Source organism: Lactuca sativa, chromosome 8 (assembly GCF_002870075.4).
Source record: "Lactuca sativa cultivar Salinas chromosome 8, Lsat_Salinas_v11, whole genome shotgun sequence".
Lineage (NCBI taxonomy): Eukaryota > Viridiplantae > Streptophyta > Magnoliopsida > Asterales > Asteraceae > Lactuca > Lactuca sativa.
The window spans coordinates 329,354,444-329,361,930 of record NC_056630.2 but is presented as its reverse complement, the minus strand read 5'-3'; the positions used below and the strand labels follow the sequence as shown (position 1 = coordinate 329,361,930).

General features: G+C 35.8%; 1 non-coding gene across 1 annotated transcript; it reads right to left on the bottom strand.

Annotated features, from left to right (window-relative positions):
- Positions 1-6,871: 6,871 nt before the first annotated feature.
- Positions 6,872-6,978, bottom strand: LOC111918963 (small nucleolar RNA R71). Its single transcript, XR_002859376.1, has one exon. It is a non-coding gene; the product is annotated as a small nucleolar RNA R71 (small nucleolar RNA).
- Between the last annotated feature and the right edge of the window lie 509 nt (positions 6,979-7,487).

Sequence of the window (7,487 nt, the reverse complement as noted above, 5' to 3'; positions counted from 1 at the left end):
TTCACTTACCTTCAAATGTTCTGCAATTTGGGTTACGACGTCCCTCTCCCAAGTTGTAGAGTATTGTGTTGGGTCCTAGCCTTAATATCTCATTTGGGTGTTTTATTAAGGACCCAATCAATCAATTAACTTGAATTTTCTCCCGTTTTGTAGATGTCAAAATATGACAATTATGGTCTTCCCAAATCCCATGGAACAAGCTTTCCACATGAAGATGATATTCCATGATTCGATCAAGGAACAAGAGATCATGCTTCACTTCCTCCACCTCCTCCTATTGTTCTCCCTAAACCAAAAGTTCAAAGGCTTGAAAAGTTCAAGATCACTCAAGCCCCGTTGGCGATGAAACATGAAGATGGAAAACTCGTGTGTGCTCACGTCCTAGGGATGAAATCAAACATCCATAGGTTGATAATGGTGGGTGAAACTTTCCCAAAGAATTTGGCTGTAGACTGGGTTCTTACGTCACTCCCTGAATCATATAATAAGTTGATAAGAGTGTATTATATGATGGATCTTGACACGACCCTCATTGACCTAACTTACATGCTTATTACTGCTGAATCAGAAATGATTTGGCAAAGTAATGGAGCATATTTGTCTGGTAATTCAACCAACCATGCTTCTGTGGTCGCTCTAGAAGAAGCTACATGTTTCTGCTGCCAAGAGAAGGGGCGTTGGATACGAAGCTGCCCCGATAACCTGAGGAATCTAAGAGATAGGAGAGTCAAGGAGTATGGATCTACTTCTGGTAAAATCCACTTTATAACTCTATTAAGTTCCTATTCATTGATTCTTAATACATGATGTGATAAGAGTACATTTGGATGTTTTTGTAGGATCAGAGAAAAGAGAGGAAGCTTGATGGAAGAGCAAGATGAGTATGATCACGAAGAAATGGATTACGATCACATGGATTCAAATATCAGATTTTGAGCTAAGGAAGTTATGATAGAATTTGTTAGGAATATTTGATTACATAGTTTTTCCAGTTGATTTTACATTGTAAGGACGTGTTTTCCGCTGCTTTTATGAATAAAATAAATTTTTGGTTTGTCTTATTTATATATATATATATATATATATATATATATGTATATATATATATATATATATATATATATATATATATATATATATATATATCCTTGCAATGAAATCGTTGTGAAAAATTGATATTTGTGTATTTCTATAAACTGATGTGATTCTTAGTTATGTTATTTATGGTAGTGTCATAATTTTCTAAGTAAGGAAAGATTCCCATCGCCCAAGTTTCAATTGGACAGAAACTTGGAATCATACAACTTGTATTGTGTGATGTATGGAAATATTGGTAGTTAGGTAATTAAGACTAATTCCTTGTTCACATAAGTATGTGAGTCGAGTGAAGAACTAAAGGAACTAGTACACAATGTCTTGCACTAGTCAAGTCCACCATAAATAATAATAACATTATTCATCATGATTTACTAAAAGTCTAGTAAATGTGGTTATACTTACAAGATTAAGTGTAATTCTGAATCATTGAAAAGTTTCAATGAATGGCAGAACGAATAAGTATAATCAATGAAGGCAGAAAGATTAAAAGTTTCTCCAATCTAAGAAGAAGGGAGAGTACTTTTGTATCGTGTTTATGATCGTCTTGGTAATCATAACCATATTACAATTCATCCTCTAAGGACACCTTAGTGCACTAGTTTGGCTAAGAAGAGGAATGGAGAATTGTTGTAGTGGTTAAGTCAATAAGATGTATCGTACTTCGTTCCAAAGTCAAGTCTTAGAGTCATACTCCAAGATTGTGAATTGAGTGACATAATCTTAAGTAGGAATGTTCTTACACTTGCACATTTTGGTAAGTTGTGAAGTCTTAAATAAGACAAAGACCAACTAGTACCAAATTGCGGGTAGATTTTGTCTTGATATAGACACACGCTAACTCTTGGATATTTTTTTTGTCAATAAATGTTTCTTGATAAGAGAATCTAATATGTCAAGAGGTCAATGGGAGTCTAAAGATGTTGAAAAGTTTCAAGAACAAATCAAGAAGTAAACCTATTAAACACTAGCACACGACTTGAGGTTTGTAACCTATCGTGTTGACAAAATTTTATTTCTATGCCATTCTAGTAAAGTTACTTATGCATATGAGTTCTACGAGTTCTCAATTGACTGTATAAGGGCAAACACCTTGTTTAATGAAAGTACATTAACTGACATAGGTGAGATGCTAAATAACTTGGAAGCAATGGTGGGGCGCTTGATGGCAAGAAATTAAGAATGAACAAGTTCTGTCCATAAGAGTTTGGATTTGTCACAAACATTATCTTATGATTATGGTTATGACAAATTTGCATTGATAGGAACACATGCACCATAAAATCTAACTGTCATAAGGTTTCTCTCCTTCATGAAAATAATTGTGAGGAAACGCTTTCACTAAGAGAGATTTTAAGGAGATAGCGATTATGTAAATTGCATTCTCAAATTCGATTATGATTACAGCATCCCTCTTCATAGTTCGAATTATGAGATTTGGCAATTGATCTGAACATTTGGGACTTAGTAATATAAGTTTTGAATTAGTTCAGACACACATGTGTTCTGTCTAAGAAAAGGTGTGTGGGTTTGAGAAGCTTAGATAAAAGGCTTATCGAAGCACATCGTATTGGAAATATGAACTTTGGAAGTCAATAAGTATTGTCTCCTAGAAGTCAAATTGTTTTCTGAATACGTATCAGAGCTAGTGAGAGTATAAATGTTATGCTGGAATGGATATAATCATCATGTTAGTGGGAGCATGATTATTATTATTTTAAGTATTGACACTTGGCAATATTAATTATCGAAAAACAAAAGTTTCACTTTGCAAAGTTGTAGGGGTTGAAAAGTTGTTTTTACTATAGTTAAGGGAGAAAATGGTGTACTTCGTTTCCAATCTAAAAGCTTAGATCGAGAATTTTTAATTGAATTTAGTCAAGGATATATTTATTATTTGCATTCTCAAAGTTCGATTATGATTACGGCATCCCTCTTTATAGTTTGAATTTTGAGAACACGGCAAACAGAAATATTATGACAATATTATAGCAAGAACCTGGTAAAGTATCACGTTTTTTATTATGAATCGTATCCCATACGCTTCAGGTATAGGATCGATTGCATATGCTGTAATATTCGATCGTTCTAAAATTTTCCAAATGCCTAGGGTATTTAGAGGGAAAAAGGGAATAGAACCAGATTTGACTAAAATAATTAAACAACTGTCAAGGACAATCTAAGGTTCGCTAAGGATTGGTCACTTGTGGGCAGTTGGAAGTATAGTAATGAATGGAACATAATGGCATTATTATGACTAGATATCATTCTATTAATAATGAGTTTTCGTATGGAAAATATGGAAATGTTTCTATATTGGGAGTTGGATATCGAGAATCTATGTCTAGATTAGAAACTTCTATGCAAGAAGGATGTTCAAAGGAATGTACTTTGAATGTGAGACTTCATGACTATGGAATTGTCTTGTAACAATCTCCAATAGATCATTTTGTAATTTCATTGGCCGAGTCTTGGTGACTTTTGTGTCATGACATTATGAAAAGACCGTTGCATAAAATGTTAGAATCTAACATATTCTAGTAATGGAGAGAATTTTGTATTCTTACACTAATGATTAGGAATTATGAAATGAGCATCATTGGAAATGTATTCAATTGATCTATTTCACAATGTAAAGACCATAGGTAAACATAGTGTACATGCTTGGTGCATGGGGCAACTGTTGTTATAATTCAAGTAAGAAGTTGATTACCCGGAACAACAAATAATGAGTAATCAATATGGTGATTAAATAAAAATGTTTTATTAAAACTCAAAAGTTTGGGGCCATATAGGATTAGTATTATTCTTGTGTTTCACTTTGCATGTTTTGACTTCCCGAATAATAAGATTATCCAACCCCTCCACAGTCGCTCATACTTTGGAAGTAGGTATGAAAAAAGACTGTCATGAATCTGTCTGTAGATTGACTAAAGCGTTTAGACATAGCACAAGTTTGCTGCAGAGTTCATGAGTGCTGCTATAAGATTAGAGTATTGGATTAAACCCACGCTCACTTGGATCGCTTCGTGGATTTTATCACGAGTGATTGGTGAGATGATAATATCTTATATTCTTGAAACCGAGATGTGTGAGTTGTATTCTGCAAGTCGGTTACACATTGATAATATGTAAACACACCAGTAACTTAGTGTTATAAAACATATTGTTGTGTGTGATTTGATGAGTAGGTACAAGCAAGCATTCGATTCGAAGTTTATCCGTTCCTTTTACCTAAAGTGGGATAAAAGCAATATATGTGGGCCCCTAGATGATTTAGTGATGACACCCTAAGCGCTTGGCCAAGCCGGGACTAAGTTGATGTGTTCAACTGTTGTTTGTTGTCAGTCGTCATAAATCGGAAATTGGGAAACAACACGTGAACAGAGAGTATGATTAAAATCCATGTCTTAGTTCATACGATATCTAGAATGGAGGAATATATGATCCCTTATCTAAAGGACAAATTACTGATAAGATCAGAGTTCGACAACATCTTTGAGAGCTACGATTGCTAATCGGATAATACCTGCATTTATGGTTACTAGACTTATCCAAGTGGGAGACTGTTGGATTAGTGTCTAAGCCTGTAACTATATTTGGTAAGTATTTGACCCAGTTGTGCATGGTCCTTTTGGGCTACCTTCACCAAAGCAACTTGATAGGACGATTTATGAAGAAAGAGGTTAATTATGGTTTATTAATATATTATATGAATAATATATTAATAGAGAAATCATAGAGTTTAATTAATGTTGGACAAGAATTAATTAAGAGATTAATTATGTGGCTGAAAGAGATTAATTAGACTTGGGGGACTAATATTGTAATTATAAGATAATTGCATTGTGGGCAATGGATTCCTAAAGGGAAGGGAGTTGGACGAAATCTATGGGAAGCCCATATGATTTTTGTCCAAGGGCCTTCTAGAAAGGTTCCATGGGCTGCTTAAGGCCTAAGCAGAGAATTAGAGTTTCTCCTGAAACCCTAGCAGCCCACACAAGTATAAATAGACCCCTAGGGATCCCAAAACGTGGCTAAGTATTTTGGTAGAGATCTTGGACGGTTTTGGTGCTCTTCTCCTCTTTCCAATATCATCCTCTTGCTTGTGGTGTTTGTAAACCATTAGAGCAGTTACATTTGTGACTCTAAGCTCCAAGGACACGAGATTCAAGCCATTCTATAAGAGGTATTCATCTAGATCTATTCTTACATGTTAATTTCGATATACATATGTTAGATTTAGGGTTTATGGATTTGGATGATTATTGCATGTTCATTAGACAAACTAAATCCAAAGCTTTAGGGTTTGCATGTACACCATAGTAATGATGTAGTGCTCAATTCCCATCAATAACAACATACTTTTAAAACTAACCCGAGAAGCTAAATAAAAATGAATTCGAATACTAACCTCTATACAAATTCAATTTCCTTGTAGTCTTTAGCTCTTGATGCTCTTTTTGCTTCTTGGAAGACTAGTACCCAAAGTAGAGTACCTCTAATGGTTCACACCCAAAAGTCAAGAACCCTAGATGTAACACCCGATTCCTGGTACGTATGTAATTCCAAGTATTATTGTATTTTACCCTAGGACTCGACAAGTTGAATTCCCAACTCGTCGAGTAGAGTCGACTTTTCGTGTGGATTTTAAGTGACCTACTCGACGAGTCGGGAGACCGACTCGGTGAGTAGGAGTTGTCTGGATAAAACCCTAATATATAGGGTTTGCGCCCTATTTAAACACCTTAAGTGGATCCCTTTGCAGCCTCCAACACCACCCCCAGACCATCCCCACGAAACCCTAGCCGTTTTGACTGATTTTGAGCTCTTTGTGCCATTTTGTGCAAGACAGAAGGTTGAAGAGAAGAAGAAGGAGCTTGGGATTTCAGAAGGAGCAAGGAGATTTAGAGGTTTTGCTTCATTTCCTGTTTATTGGAGGTAAAAAGTCTAGATCTTGCTCCTCCTTTCATTAGATACTCTTTTGGAGTAATTTAGGGTTTTTGAAAGCCATTTTGGAACCATTCTTGGATGCAACCATGAGCAGAATTTAGTCTATCACGTATTATCATGATCTTGTCAGTGCTCTCTTGAACTATATCCAACTTCATTAACTGTCTATCACCCACCTCCAGCCAACAAATCGGGAAACAAAATTTACACCCGTACAAAACTTCGTACGATTCAACTAAACGCCAAAGAAATCAAATTTCAAGGACCTTAAATCGGTTTTTGGAAAGAAGAATGGAAATAATGTGGTGATTCTAGTAGTCAGAAGAAGGAAGGGAGCAAGATTGAAATCCTTGAACAAAATCCAAATCCTAAAGATATCGAATACGAGATTGAACCCGAGTTTGAAGAAAGAAATTTTGAAGACGAGCCAAAAAACAAGATGGTAGACATTGCTGATATGTCCATGGGAGCATACATGAAGCAAATTAGAGACAATGTTGGTCCTGGTCTGGTACAACCCGCAATTCCCACCACTGCAACATTCGAGTTGAAAGTACACATTCTTACTACACTTAAGGACATACCATTTTCTGGGAAGGATCATGAGAATGCTTATAAGCACCTAGATAAGATCAATGACATTACAGACTATTTCAATGTCCTGAATGTTCCAAGAGAGACATTTTTGTTAAGGATGCTTCCCGTTACTTTTAAGGGGGGTGCAAAAGATTGGTTCAAAGCACTTCCACCCGGTGCAATTACTACTTGGGCACAAATACATGAGCAATTTCTAGAACAATTTTGCCCACCATCAAAGATATCTAAACTCAAGAAGGCAATAGCCAACTTTGAGCAACAAACAGGTGAGTCGCTTTATGAGGCATGGGAACGTTATAAAGGGCTACTAAGAAACTTCCCTCAAAATGACCTTAACATACAACAATAAGTGTCTAAGTTTTATGACAGGGTGAATGTCATGACAAGGCAACTCCTAAATTCTCAAGGACCACTTACGAAGAAAAATATGGCTGAAGTAATGGAGTTGATTGAAGAGTTCTTGAAGCATTCTCGTGAGTACCATAATCCAAGACATGATGGGGTTAAAGGAATTGGGGGAGGAAATTTTGAATACATGGCTGATGTACTAGTTATGCTTGACACCATGGACATGAGAATGACCAAGATGAGCCAATCAATTCATGCTATTAGAGTTGGTTGTGAATGATGTAATGGTCCACACTTAACAAAAGATTGCCACTTGGATGAAAATGGAAAGAAAAAGGTGCAAGTTTTCTACTCGAGTGGAGATAAGTATGATGAAAATTGGAGGAAACCAAAGAAGGAGTGGTTACCATATGACGAATATAAGAACCTGAAAGAAGAAAAATATAGGCAGACTGACCGAGACTTCTACCAAAAAGAACAACCACCTCCTGAAA